The sequence below is a fragment of the Notamacropus eugenii genome, chromosome Y (genome assembly GCF_028372415.1).
Source record: "Notamacropus eugenii isolate mMacEug1 chromosome Y, mMacEug1.pri_v2, whole genome shotgun sequence".
Taxonomy (NCBI): Eukaryota; Metazoa; Chordata; class Mammalia; order Diprotodontia; family Macropodidae; genus Notamacropus; species Notamacropus eugenii.
In genome coordinates, this window is record NC_092880.1 from 14,136,379 (window position 1) to 14,151,731 (window position 15,353).

A 15,353-nucleotide genomic window follows, 5' to 3' on the forward strand; every position below is an offset into this window, starting at 1 on the left:
TTTCACATTATCTTCTATTTTTTCAAACTTTTGATTTTGTTTTTTAACTGCTTGGTTTATCTCACATTTATTCATTTCCCTGAACTCAATTCTCTCTTTCAATGAACTATTTTGTTCAGTGAGCTTTTAAACCTTCTCCTCCATTTGACTAATTCTGCTTTTTAAAGTCTCCTTCTCCTCATTGGCTTTTTGGACCTCTTTTTCCAAATGAATTAGTCTATTTTTTAAAAAATTTATTTATTTAACATTTAACATTCATTTCCACAAAATTTGGGGTTCCAAATTTTCTACCCATTTCTCCCCTCCCCCACCCCAAAACGCCAAGCATTCTAATTGCCACTATCACCAATCTGCCCTCTCTTCTAACATCCCCACCTTCCCTTATCCTCATCTTCTCTTTTGTCCTGTAGGGCAAGATAACTTTCTATACCCCATTACCTGTATTTCTTATTAACTAGTGGCAAGAACAGTACTCTATAGTTGCTGCTAAAACTTTGAGTTCCAGCCTTTCTTCATTCCTTCCTCCCCACCGATTCCCTTTCGGAAGGCAAGCAATTCAATATAGGCCATATTTGTATAATTTTGCAAAAGACTTCCATGATAGTCGTGTTGTGTAACACTAACTATATTTCCCTCCATCCTATCCTGTTCCACATTGCTTCTGTTCTCTCTTTTGATCCTGTCCCTCCCCAAGAGTGTTGACTTCTAAGTGCTCCCTACTCCCATTGCCCTCCCTTCCATCATCCCCCCACCCTCCTTATCCCCTTCTCCCCCACTTTCCTGTATTGTAAAATAGGTTTTCATACCAAAATGAGTGTGCATTATATTCCTTCCTTTAGTCGAATGTCATGAGACTAAACTTCATGTTTTTCTCTCACCTCCCCACTTTTTCCCTCCACTAAAAAGTCTTTTGCCTGCCTCTTTTTTTTGACTTTTTTTAAATTAAATTTATTTATTTAACTTTTAACATTCATTTTCACAAAATTTTGGGTTACAAATTTTCTCCCCTTTTATCCCCTCTCCCCCCCAAACACCAAGCATTCTAATTGCCCCTATGACCAATCTGCTTTCTCTTCTATCATCCCTCTCTGCTCTTGGCTCCGTCTTCTCTTTTGTCCTGTAGGGCCAGATAGCTTTCTATACCCCTTTACCTGTATTTCTTATCTCCTAGTGGCAAGAACATTACTCGACAGTTGATGTTAACATTTTGAGTTCCACCTTCTTTACCTCCCTCCCTCTCCACCCCTTCCCTTTGGAAAGCAAGCAATTCAATATAGGCCAAATCTGTGTAGTTTTGCAAATGACTTCCACAATAGTTATGTTGTATAGGACTAACTATATTTCCCTCCATCCTATCCTGTCCCCCATTACTTCTATTCTCTTTTAATCCTATACCTCCCCATGAGTGTAGACCTCGAATTGCACTCTCCTCCCCATGCCCTCCCTTCTATCATCTCCCCCACCCTGCTTGTCCCCTTATTCCCCACTTTCCTGTATTGTGAGATAGGTTTTCCTACCAAAATGAGTGTGCATTTTATTCTTTCCTTTAGTGGAATGTGATGAGAGTAGACTTCATGTTTTTCTCTCACCTCCCCTCTTTATCCCTCCACTAATGAGTCTTTTGTTTGTTTCTTTTATGAGAGATAGTTTGCCCCATTCAATTTCTCCCTTTCTCCTCCCAGTATATTTCTCTCTCACTGCTTGATTTCATTTTTTTAAGATATGATCCCATCCTCTTCAATTCACTCTGTGCACTCTGTCTCTATGTATGTGTGCGTGTGTGCATGTGTGTGTGTGTGTACTCCCACCCAGTACCCAGATACTGAAATGTTTCAAGAGTTACAAATATTGTCTTTCCATGTAGGAATGTAAACAGTTCAGCTTTAGTAAGTCCCTTATGACTTCTCTTTGCTGTTCACCTTTTCATGGTTCCCTTCATTCTTGTGTTTGAAAGTCAAATTTTCTTTTCAGCTCTGGTTTTTTCATCAAGAAAATTTGAAAATCCTCTATTTCATTGAAAGACCATTTTTTCCCCTGAAGTATTATACTCCGTTTTGCTTGGTAGGTGATTCTTGGTTTTAGTCCTAGTTCCTTTGACTTCTGGAATATCCTATTCCATGCCCTTCGATTCCTTAATGTAGAGGCTGCTAGATCTTGTGTTATCCTGATTGTATGTCCACAATACTTGAATTGTTTCGTTCTAGCTGCTTGCAATATTTTCTCCTTCACCTGGGAACTCTGGAATTTAGCCACAATGTTCCTAGGAGTTTCTCTTTTTGGATCTCTTTCAGGCGGTGTTCTGTGGATTCCTTGAATATTTATTTTGCCCTCTGGTTCTAGAATCTCAGGGCAGTTTTCCTTGATAGTTTCATGAAAGATGATGTCTAGGCTCTTTTTTTGATCATGGCTTTCAGGTAGTCCCAGAATTTTTAAATTGTCTCTCCTGGATCTATTTTCCAGGTCTGTTGTTTTTCCAATGAGATATTTCACATTATCTTACATTTTTTCATTCTTTTGGTTTTGTTTTGTGATTTCTTGCTTTCTCATAAAGTCATTAGCCTCCATCTGTGCTATTTTAATTTTAAAAGAACTTTTTTCTTCAGTGAGCTTTTGAATCTCCTTTTCCATTTGGCTAATTCTGCTTTTGAAAGCATTCTTCTCCTCATTGGCTTTTTGAACCTCTTTTGCCAATTGAGTTAGGCTAGTTTTCAAGGTGTTAATTTCTTCAACATTTTTTTGGTTCTCCTTTAGCAGGGAACTGATCTGTTTTTCATGCTTTTCTTTCATCTCTCTCATTTCTCTTCCCAGTTTTTCCTCCACCTCTCTAACTTGATTTTCAAAATTCTTTTTGAGCTCTTCCATGGCCTGAGCCCATTGGGTGGGCTGGGACACAGAAGCCTTGATTTCTGTGTCTTTGCCTGATGGTAAGCATTGTTCTTCCTCATCAGAAAGGAAGGGAGGAAATGTCTGTTCTCCAAGAAAGTAACCTTCTATTGTCTTATTTCTTTTCCCTTTTCTGGGCATTTTCCCAGCCAGTGACTTGACCTCTGAATATTCTCCTCACACCCACCTCGGCTCCTGATCCTCCCAGCCAGTGTTTGGGGTTTGAGATTCAAATGCTGCTTCCAGCCTTAGGGCTTTTGGCGGGGGCAGGGCTGCTATTCAGTTTGAAATTAAGTTCAGGTGGTCAGGTCGGGGCAGGGCCGCCTCTCAGGCTCAGTTCCCTCAGGGGGTTTATGCACAGACCTTCCACAATGGATCCAGGCTCCTGCCCGCTTTGGGAGCCCCTGTCTGCAGCCGCCTCTCAGCTTCTACCTCCCGGGCGGGGGCCCGAATCATGGGGGCACCCCAATCCCCCCTCGACCCGCCAAAGAGACTCTCTCACCAACCCCCGTCACCTGTGAGTGGAGGGACTTGTGCAGCCGCTGGAGATCCTGTCCCTGAAGCCTGCTCGGGTCTGTTTCACTTGGTGCTGTGGCCACAGAAGGTCTGGGCTGGGCTGTGCTCCGCGTCTGCAGCTCGACGGACCTTTTGCGAGAGCTTTGCAGGTCCCTCTGTGGGTGGAGGGACCCACATGGCCGCTGGAGATCCCGTCCCCGAAGCCCGCTCGGATCTTTTCCTCTCGGTGCCGTGGCCGCAGCAGGGCTGCCCTCTGCTCCCAGTCCCGGCGCCCAGTCCGCAGCGCGAAGGACCCCCCGCGAGAGGTTTGCAGGTCTCTCTGGAACAGAAATCTCCCTCGCTCCAATATTCCGTGGCCTCTGGGTGCAGAATTCACCGTGAGTTGCTCCCCTGTAGCTGATCTGTGGGTTGTGGCTTCGGAGCTATGTGTATGTGTGTCTTTCTACTCCGCCATCTTGGCTCTGCCCCGCTCCTAGCCTGCATTTTCAAGAGAAACTAATAAAAGATTGTTACCCTTCTTGTTTGTGGCAGAGTTACTTTTCAGTTTGCTGAAGTCCAGCCCTTCTCAAAATCTGCTACCAGAGTGTGAAAATAGATTTAGATTTTCTCCTAATAAAAGCCCCACTTCTTTAAGTGTGTTATCAGTAAGATCTGCCCTATGCTTAGACCCAGTGGGAGCAGCTCTTTTTCCTGCAGCAGAGCTATTTCGACTTAAATTTCTGTATGATTAGCACTGTAGTTGGACTGCTTCATGTTTGACCTCTGGTACTATAAAAAATGTAAAATTTTATTTTTTTATTAAATGTTTTTGTAGTTACAACAATAGGCTAACTCAATTGGCAAAAGAGGTTCAAAAAGGCAATGAGGAGAAGAATGTTTTAAAAAACAGAATTAGCCAAATGGAAAAGGAGGTTCAAAAGCTCACTGAAGAAAAGAGTTCCTTAAAAATGAGAATGGAACAGATGGAGGCTAATGACTTTATGAGAAACTAAGAAATCACAAAACAAAACCAAAAGAATGAAAAAATGGAAGATAATGTGAAATATCTCATTGGAAAAACAACTGATCTGGAAAATAGACCCAGGAGAGACAATTTAAAAACTATGGGACTACCTGAAAGCCATGATCAAAAAAAGAGCCTAGACATCATCTTTCATGACATTATCAAGGAAAACTGCCTTGATATGCTAGAACCAGGGGGCAACATAAATATTGAAGGAATCCACCAATCACCTCCTGAAAGAGATCCAAAAGAAGGAACTCCAAATAATATTGTGGCCAAATTCCAGAGTTCCCAGATCAAGGAGCAAATATTTCAAGAGGCTAGAAAGAAACAATTCAAGTGTTGTGGAAATACAATCAGGATAACACAAGATCTAGCAGCTTCTACATTAAGGGATCGAAGGGCATAGAATATGATATTCCAGAAGTCAAAGGAACTAGGACTAAAACCAAGAATCCCCTACCCAGGAAAACTGAGTATAATACTTCGGGGGGAAAATGGTCTTTCAATGAAATAGAGGACTTTCAAGCATTCTTGATGAAAAGACAAGAACTGAAAAGAAAGAAAATTTGACTTTCAAACACAAGAATCAAGAGAAGCATGAAAAGGTAAACAGCAAAGAGAAATCATAAGGGACTTACTAAAATTGGACTGTTTACATTCCTACGTGGAAAGACAATATTTGCAAATCTTGAAACTTTTTTCAGTATCTGGGTAGTTGGTGGGACTACACACACACACACACACACACACACACACACACACAGAGTGAGAGAGAGAGAGAGAGAGAAAGAGAGAGAGAGAGAGACAGAGACAGAGAGAGAGAGACAGAGACAGAAACAGAGACAGAGAGACAGAGACAGAGAGACAGAGAGAGACAGAGATAGAGACAAAGACACAGACAGAGACATAGACAGAGACAGAGACAGAGAGAGCACAGGGTGAATTGAATAGGATGGGATAATACCTTAAAAATGGAATTAAGGGGTGAGAGAGAAATATATTAGGAGAAGAAAGGGAGAAATGTAATGGGGTAAGTTATCTCTCATAAAAGAGGCAAGTAAAAGATTTTTCAATGGAGGGAAAAAGAGGGGAGGTGAGAGAAAAAACATGAAGCTTACTCTCATCACATTCGACTAAAGGAAGGAATAAAATGCACACTTATTTTGGTATGAACACCTATCTTCCAGTACAGGAAAGTGTGGGAGAAGGGGATTAGCAGGGTTGGGGGGGATGATGGAAGGGAGGGCAATGCGAGGAGGGAGCAATTAGAAGTCAACACTCTTGGGTAGGGACAGGGTCAAAAGAGAGAGCAGAAGAAATGGGGGAGGGATAGGATGGAGGGAAATATAGTTAGTCTTACACAACACAACTATTATGGAAGTCATTTGCAAAACTACACAGATATGGGCTATATTGAATTGCTTGCCTTCCCAAAGGGGATGGGTGGGGAGGGAGTGAGGAAGAGAAGTTGGAACTCAAAGTTTTAGGAACAACAGTCGAGTACTGTTCTTGCATACAACTAGGAAATGAGAAATACAGGTAATGGGGTATAGGAAGTTATCTTGCCCTACAGGACAAAGGAGAAGATGGGGATAAGGGAAAGGAGGAGTATTTTCCATCAGCCAAAACCATGAGAAAGTTCAATGACTGTGAATGCAAAGAAACGAAAAAAATGGCATTGTTAAAGAATAAAGATGAAAATACCTCTCAGTATCTGTTAGAACTGGCTTTTCTTTGTGTCCTTTTTTATGTTTTCCAGATAGTCAGGAGAAAGATCTGAAATCCAAGGTGAGGAAAAGGTTTACTTTCCTTCATGTAATTTTATATATAATGTTCCTTGTATAATATAATCAGATTATGGCTAGACATCCCACAGAGAACTCTGATAGCCTTGCATAAGGAAAATGAGATCAAGAAGGCTGTAGAGTAAGTGTGTGTTTAAGGTAAATATGTGTGTATGAATTTGTATGCAAGTAGGTTTGTGTATGTGGATATTTATGTGAATGTATGTATGCAACTGTATGATTTTTATGAATATGTGTTTTTATGAATATGTTCATGTTTCTATGGGTATGGGAGTGACTTTTTCCTATATATGTATGTGTAAGGGTGTGTATGTATATGTAGATGTATGTGCATTGATTGGGTGTGTTTGTGAATGTGTATGAGTGCCATGCACTGTGTGTGTGTGTGTCTGTGGATGGCAAATATTTCTCCTTCATTGGTAGAAAATTTATCTCCTATTCCAAAGAAAATTCTTAAATATTTACTCAATTTTTTTTACAGGCCCATTTTCGACAGGAATTGCTATTGTTTTGCCTGCACATAACCACAAGGCCTTCCTGGACCCTCCATTAGAAGTTGAAAAACTTGTGGAATATAACCTTCAAGTCGGAAAAAGACGATAGGTATAATCTAGTCCTACTCTGTCTTTAGTCCTGATGAGGAAAGTGAAGCCTAGAGAGGTTAAATGATGTAACTGAGGTTACATTCAAAGTGAGAAGTGGCAGAGCTAAGATTGGGACCTGGATCAATTCTCAACATTTTCATAGTTTTTCTTTTATTTAAAGGATCGCATGAGAACAGCAGAGATAAATAAGAAAAATTTTCTGTGCCTAAGAGGCCTCTACAGCCAGGAGCCAAATGAATATCATGGTACAGATACCAAAGAGTTCAAATCAAGTGGGGAGAAAACGTCTTTGATCAGTAGAATTTTGTTACATATGCCCAAAAATCTTACCATAAGCAGGAAAATAATCCTCTCTTTTGACAGATTTTCCCTTGTATGGATTCTTTTTTGTTTCATGATTTGTTACCTCAAAGAGTAAGAAGAATTGAATGAGTGAAACAGGAAAAATACTCTAGTGGTACCTGCAAGTGACAGCTGCCAGTTGGAGCTGGCTTTCTCCTAAAGAGGTGGCCTATCAATTTGACTTAACGAATAACTCATAATAATAACCATCCATGATCTATGTCATGGCAATCTTTACCCTCTCCACGTCCAGTGCCAGCTGAACACCAAGAAAGCTGCATTTCAGTAATTCCAACACTAATTTTTCACTGTAAATTTCAAGTAGGTTAATCCCAAGTTAGTGGTTTCATCAGAAAGATGCTCCTCATATGTAACTTCAGAAATGACAGTCAGGGAGGTGCATCATTTCTGCTTAGGCTGTTTCAAATTCTCCAGTATAGGCTTTTCTAAGCCCAGGCTCAATTGGCTGGATAATTGATCCCTTGGAGAGAGCAGTGCGGGTTGACAACACTGAATAACAGTGCACGTAAATGTGGGCACCCAGAAGAGACTTAAAGTTTCACCAATAACCTTTTGTAAAGTTGGTCACCTGTCCAATAACTGGAATAGGAATCCAGTGAGTTATTTACACCAACAATTCTAGATGTCACATGACATTCATCTAAAATCAGTTCAACGCCCCCAACATTGAAAATTGTAAGGAAATACTTCAAAAGGAAAGAGAAATAGATGTAAGATTGTGAATGAAAAAACACATGACAGACAAGGAAGTATAATCTTACAAAATTCCTTCCCCAAAACTCAAAGAAGAACATTAAGGAAAACTGAAGATACAGTTGAAGTCATCCAGGTTAATACGATGTTATTGACCTCATGTTAATGACAAATGCGAGTGTTAAAGAGACTGAGTGTGCCTTAGGTGTTTCATGTTCAGTATTGGTGTGACTCAATGATTGCTGTTTTGAGTGAAGGATTATTTTCCCCGCATTTCTATTTTTAAGCTCTTTGGCACTGTCACTTCTCCTGTTCTTATGCTCAGCGCTTAGCACAATACCTCCACCAGGGTTGAGGAACCTGTGACTTGGAAGCCATATTTTTCTCCTAGAGACATGTGTGGGTCCTTTTGATTGGGTCCAAGTTTCACCGAACTCCCTTAAAAATGGGATTTGGTCTCTGAAGTTCGGATTCGATCAGAAGACCAGACACCAGGAACTAGAAACCCAAACGTGGCCTCCAGGCTAACACTTCCCAATCCTTGGACTGTCTCCACCACCAAGGTAAACTGTTCCTTTTCTGTGTGAGAGAGAATAGGTATATGAACAACTGCAAACAATAGAAATAAACCTCATCGAATTAGTAACACAATGTAAATCCAATACACTAGAAAGTAAAAAAACGTTCATACACATTGATTTTCTGAGACTTTGAAAGACACTTTGAAACCAGTCCTAACCAGCATTATGCCCCAAATGAGGAGGAACACAACCCTTTACCAACGTGGTGTTCTGAGTGATGTGCAGCCTTCTTTGAGAAACGTGGGAAGCAGTGATGCCCATTGTGTGACCTAAGGTGAATTCTTGATCTTTCCTGAGCCTCTAGATAGTGTTAGATAAAGGGAGAGAGAGGTGGTCTAGAATTCTCTGAAGATTGTTGTAGTTCTGAATGCACACCATCTCAGTGGAAAAAAGCTGGGTGCCTTCAAACTATAAGTATGTTCACGATGTGGTGTTCTTGGACAGTCAGGTGATGGAGGGCTTTGCAGACCCAAACAAATATGGAAAATTTTCACGTTGCTTTGAGGAATCCAGTTGGCTTAGCAGAAAGGAGAGGGCAAGAATGGATGTGTTTTGCCCTCGAGAAATGTGTGACTGTCTTCAGGTAATGGAAGCACTAGGTCGATTTTGGTGACAGGTACACCTGTCAGGTTATTGCCGCAATCTTCTTTTCAGTTCTAGAAATATTGAGCAGAATAAGTCTGTAGTCTTGAAGAAACTGAGTGAATTCAGCACCTAACTCAAATTCCTGAAAGTTTATTAAGAACGGTTGAAAAAAAGTATCTCTTTCCCTAGCTAAGACCATAACTCGTCACTACAGCCCCTGTCGAAAAGTTCTTCAGTGGAAGAACTGGGTCCATTTATGTTACCATGGAGACCAAGGAAAACATTTCCTTTGTGATGTAAGAAGCACTTAGTTATTGGCGGTTCGGAGTTTTTCTTAATGAAGAAATAATAATATGAGGAAAAAGTCAAGATACAATTGAAGTCATCCAGGTTAGTATGATGATATTGACCTCTTGTTAATGACAAATGAGAGTGTTCAAGAAGACCGAATGTGCTTTAGGTGCTTCATGTTCAGTATTTATGTACTTCAGTGATGGCTGTTTTGAGGGAAGGATTCTTTTCCCTGCATTTCTATTTTTAACTTCTTTGGCACTGTCATTTCTCCTATTGTTATGCCCAGCTAGCTTCAAACAAATGGCAATTATACATGCAACAGTTTATTAATTCATTGCCATACAAATTAAAATACCAAAAAAAGTTTTTGCAGAGCTAGAAAAATAACAACAATATTCATGTGGAAGCATAAAAGGGCAAGAATATCAAGTGAAATGATGAAAAAAATGGAAAGGTAAGTTGCCTAGTTATACCAGACCATGAAAGCCAGATTTGTTCTCCTAGAGACATGTATATGGCCTTTTGATTGGTTTCTAGTTTTACAGAATAATTTCCTTGTTAATGGGTATTTGGTGTCTGAAGTTTGGATTCAATCAGAAGACCAGACACCAGGAACTAGAAACCCAAACGTGGCCTCGAGGCCAACACTTCCCAGTCCTTGGACTATCTCCACCAGCATGGTCAACTTTTCCTTTTGTGTATGAAAGAGTATAGGTGGATCAAGAACTACAAATTATAGGAATAAATTTCATAGAATTAGTTACACAAAATAAATCCAAGCCACAACACAGCAAAAAACGTTCATATGCATTGGTTTTCTGATACTTTAAAAGACAATCTGAAGTCTCTCCTAACCCACATTATCACCCAAATGAAGAAAGAACAGAACCCTCTACAAAAGTGTTGTTCTGAGTGAAATGCAGCCCTATATGGGAAACGTGGGAAGCAGTGATGCCTATTGTGTGACCTAAAGCTACTTCTTGATTTTCCTGAGCCTCTCGATACTATTGGATAAAGGGAGAGAGAGTTGGTCTAGAATTCTCTGAGGATTGTTGTAGTTCTGAATGTGTGTTATCTCAGTGGAAAACAACCAGGTGACCTCCAGATATAAGTTTGTTCACAGTGTAGTGTTCTTGGACAATCAAAGGATGGAGCGCTTTGCCGACCCTAACAAGTGTGAATAATTTATCGTATTTCTTCGAGGAATGCAGTTGAATGAGCTGAAAGCAGAGGGCAAGAGTGGATGTGTTTTGCCTTCGAGCAAGGTGACTCTGACTTCAGGTGATTGAAGCAGTAGATAGATTTTGGTGACAGGTACACCTCTCAGTAAGTTATTGTCACAATCCAGGGTGCAGGGGATTAAAGCCTGTACTTGAGTTGTTGCAACTGTAGTGGAGAAAACAATGAGAAGAATAGCATGGATTTGGGGGTGCTATTAGTTATCAGCATTTGCTGCCCAGTGACTCATAGATTGTTGTTAGAATGCAGGAAATGTGGAGGATGTGGAGGATGACCTGTGGACTGAGTGGTCCAAATGAAAAACTTGTTTCTGTCTCCTTCCAGAGAGGTTAACTAACCCCCAAAGGGTTAGTTATTTTGGTAAGATGTTTGGAAGACCAAGCTAAAAATCGAAAACCCATGGAATCCTCAAGGATTTCTCTCCAAACTATGCGTAATCCAGAAGGAAGAAGAGAAATCAGGAGTGTCATATCTTCTTAGGAATTATAATAGAAATAGAACGATTTTTCTTACTGTGTTGGACTCAGGTAAATGCCCCCAACATCGAAAAATGCAAGGAAATCCTTCAAAAGGAAAGAGAAACAGACATCAGAATTCGAATGAAAAAAGACATGGTAGACACGGATATTTAATCTTAGAAATTCGTTTCCCAAAACTCAAAGATAAACATTAAAGAAAAAGTGAAGATAGAATTGAAGTCATCCAGGTTAATACGATGTTATTGAACTCATGCTTACAGCAAATGAGTGTGTTCAAGAGGACTGGGTGTGCCTTAGGTGTTTCATGTTCAGTATTGAAGTGAATCAATGATTGCTGTTTTGAATGAAGGATTCTTTTCCCTGCATTTCTATTTTTAAGCTCTTTGACACTGTCATTTCTCCTATTCTTATGCCCAACTCTTAGCACAATGTCTGCACCAGGGTTGAGGAATCTGTGGCTTGAAAGTCACATTTATTCTCCTAGAGACATATGTGTGGCCTTTTGATTGGGTCCAAGCTTTACCGAATAACTCCCTTTATAATAAGTAGTTGGTTTCTGAAGTTTGGATTCAATGAGAAGGCCAGACATCAGGAACTAGAAATCCAAACTTGGCCTCGAGGTCAACACTTTCTAATCCTTGGCCTATCTCCAGCAGAGTGGCCAACTTTTCCTTCTCTGTGTGAGAGAGAATAGGTAGGTGAAGAACTACAAATTATAGAAATAAACTTCAAATAATTAGTAATACCAAATAAATCCAAGCCACAACACAGCAAAAAAACATTCATACACATTGGTTTTCTGAAGCTTTGAAAGACAATTAAACCTGTCCTAACCTGCATTATCCCCCAAATGAAGAAAGAACACAACCCTTCACAAAAGTGGTATACTGAGTGAAATGCAGCCCTATTTGGGAAACGCGGGAAGCAGTAATGCATATTGTTGGACCTAACCGAATTCCTGTCTTTCCTGAGCCTCTCCACACTATTGGATAAAGGGAGAGAGAGAGATGGTCTAGAAATCTCTAAGGATTGTTGTAGCTCTGAATGTAAACCACCTCAGTGGAAAACAACCAGGTGACCTCAAAATATAAGTATGCTCACAAGGTGGTGTCCTTGAATAATCAGTTGATGGAGCACTTTGCGGACCCTAACAAGTATGGATAATTTTTCAGGTTCGTTTGAGGAATCCAGCTGGCTAACCTGAAAGCAGAGGGATGTGTTTTGCCCTCAAGCAAGGTGAATCTGACTTCAGGAGATGGAAGAATTAGGTCGAATTTGGTGACAGGTACACCACTCAGCAAATTTTGTCACACTCCAGGGTGCAGGGGATGAAAGCCTGTACTTGAGTTGTTGCAAGTGTAAGGGAGAATACAATGAGAAGAATGGCCTGAATTTTTGGGTGCTAAAAGTTATCAGCATTTGCTGGCCAGTGAACCATATGGTGGTGTTAGAAGTAGGAGATGTGGAGGATGATCTGTGGGTTGCTAGTATGGTTGACTGGGATGGGGTGGTACCCTCAGCCATGAATCAGAGTCAGGATTTAGGTTGAGTAAAGGAGGGAAAGAATCCACATTTCAGTTCTAGAAATACAGAGCAGAATAAGCGTGTGGTATTAGAAGAAAATGAGTGAATTCAGAACCTACATCACATTCCTGAAAGTTTATTAAGCACTGTTGAAAAACTATCTCTTTCTCTAGCTAAGACCAGAACTAGTCACCACACGTCCTGTCCAAAAGTTCTCCAGTAGAATAGCTGGGCTCACTTCTCTAACCATGGAGAATAAGGAAAACCTTGGCTTTGTGATATAAGCAGCACATGGTCATCGGCGGTTGCGAATTTTCCTTAATGAAGAAATTCTAATACGAGGAGACCCCTCTCTGTGCTGACAATGTGTGTCAATTTGGTGACCATTTGCTCAATCTTTCTTTTATTTTCCTTGTGGTTTTTATTTGAAAATTTATGTTTTTTCTCAATTGTTTTCACTTTCTTGAAACGAAAGGCACTGTACACTTGTAGGTAAATGGAAAGTGTCCCAATATATTGAATTGTGTCAATATACAGACTGATTTGCAAGTGAATATGGATTTCAAAATAGTCTGAAAAGATTTCTGAGAAAATGAGACTTTACACTAGATTATTGCTTCATACAAACACATGAGATGATTGCTAACAATTAACTTGGATAAGTGAGGGGAAAGCATGAATATTTACTCTGGTCTGCTTCTGCATACCCTACAGGACATTTTTGGCATATTAAATTCTACCCAGGAAGGATACTCACTTAGAAGAACAACAGGGACCAAAGAGAATAGGGTGGCCCAAAAGAAAAACTTGTTTCTGTTTCCCCCAGAAAGATCAATGACCCAAAGGGCTAGTTATTTTGGTAAGATGTTTGGAAGACCAAGCTAAAAATCCGAAACATGTGTAATCCTCAAGGATTTCTCTCCAAACTGTGAGTAATCCAGAAGGGAGAAGAAGAAATCAGGAGTGTCACATCATCCTAGGAATTATAGAAGCAATAGAAGGATTCCTATTACTGAGTTGGACTCAGCTAAATGCCCCCAACAATGAAAATTCCAAGGAAATCCTTCAAAAGGAGAGAGAAACAGACATCAGAATTCGAATGAAAAAAGACATGACAGATACGGATATTTAATCTTAGAAATTCTTTTCCCAAAACTCAAAGATGAGCATTAAGAAAAAAATGAAGATAGAATTGAAGTCATCCAGGTTAATATGATGTTATTGAGGTCATGCTTATGGCAAATGAGCATGTTCAAGAAGACTGAGTGTGCCTTATTTTTTTCATGTTCAGTATTGATGTGCCTCAATGATTGCTGTTTTGAGTGGAGGATTCTTTCCCCTGTATTTCTCTTTTTAAGCTCTTTGGCTCTGTCATTTCTCTTATTCTTACGCCCAGCACTTAGCAAAATGTCTGCATCAGGGTTGAGGAACCTGTGGCTTGGGAGCCACATTTGTTCTTCTAGAGACATGTGTGTGGCCTTTGATTGGGTTCAAGATTTACCGAATAACTTCATCGACAATGGAGATTTGATCTCTGAAGTTTGGATTAAATCAGAAGGCCAGATACCAGGACCTAGAAACCCAAACGTGGTCTCGAGACCAACACTTCCCAGTCCTTGGACTTTCTCCAGCAGAATGGTCAACTTTTCTTTTTCTGTGTGAGAGACAATAGGTTTGTGAACAACTACAAATTATAGAAATAGACTTCACAAAATTAGTGTTTTGTGAAATTGAATATTTTACTAGAAAATTAATTATCATTGGATCAGTCTGTCATGAAAGATATTAATAAATAACTGGAATTATAGGAATGACTTTTAACAAAAATTTTCTGGAAATTTTCAAGGAAACATGCATTCTCATCCAATTTATACCAGATATTTGATGTCTTTTATGTCACTGGCAAATACATTGACAATGAATGAAAAAAGGAAAAAGGAAATTTGATCAATGTGTCAATAAATTCTCGACTACAAACATGATTCTAAAATGAAAATTTCATAAATATTTGACTAACGGTTTTTTTATTTGTTCACTTGCTCATTTGATGATTAATCTTTCTTTTAATTATTTTCTTCTCTAACAAATGTTGCTTGTAGTATTTACCTACAATTTCCACCACATATTCTTCCAAGCAAATTTCATTTTATACATTTCTTAAATCGAAATACAGAAATAAACTTTTTATGGAAGCAGTGAAGTCTACGTTTGTCCCATGTTGACATATGGCAAGAATTTTTTCATTTTCATATTCAAATATTAAAATTAAGTTTACATATAATTATTACATGAAATGTTAATTTTTTATTCAATACAATTTGTGAATTTTCGGCTAAATTTGAGAGTCTAAGTGGTCACATGTGTCCTCGAGGCTGCAGGTTCCCATGCCTGCCTTAGACCAACAGGGAGGGGCAAAGGTTCCAGACGAAAAGCACAGGTACAATGTGAGACCGATTTTGAAATGTATGACTGCAACAAGTGTGCTACAACTCTTCTGATTACCAAAAAGCAAAGAAAATTTTTATTAGAAATCAAGTGCAGTGGTGCTAAAAACTGAATATTGATGAAAATCAAATACTACGTATGAAAACATCACCTGGTACTACATGGTCCCTTATTGGAGAAACAGGTTAAAAAGGTTATATTAGAACTCTGTTTAAATTGTCAAATTTTTATTAACCCTTAAGTACGTAAGGATTCCAGTGACTTCCTTGTAGAAATTTCTTCACTTCTACCCTTCTCATGTACGTAGGGTGAAAAATGATTTTTCTTAATCATCA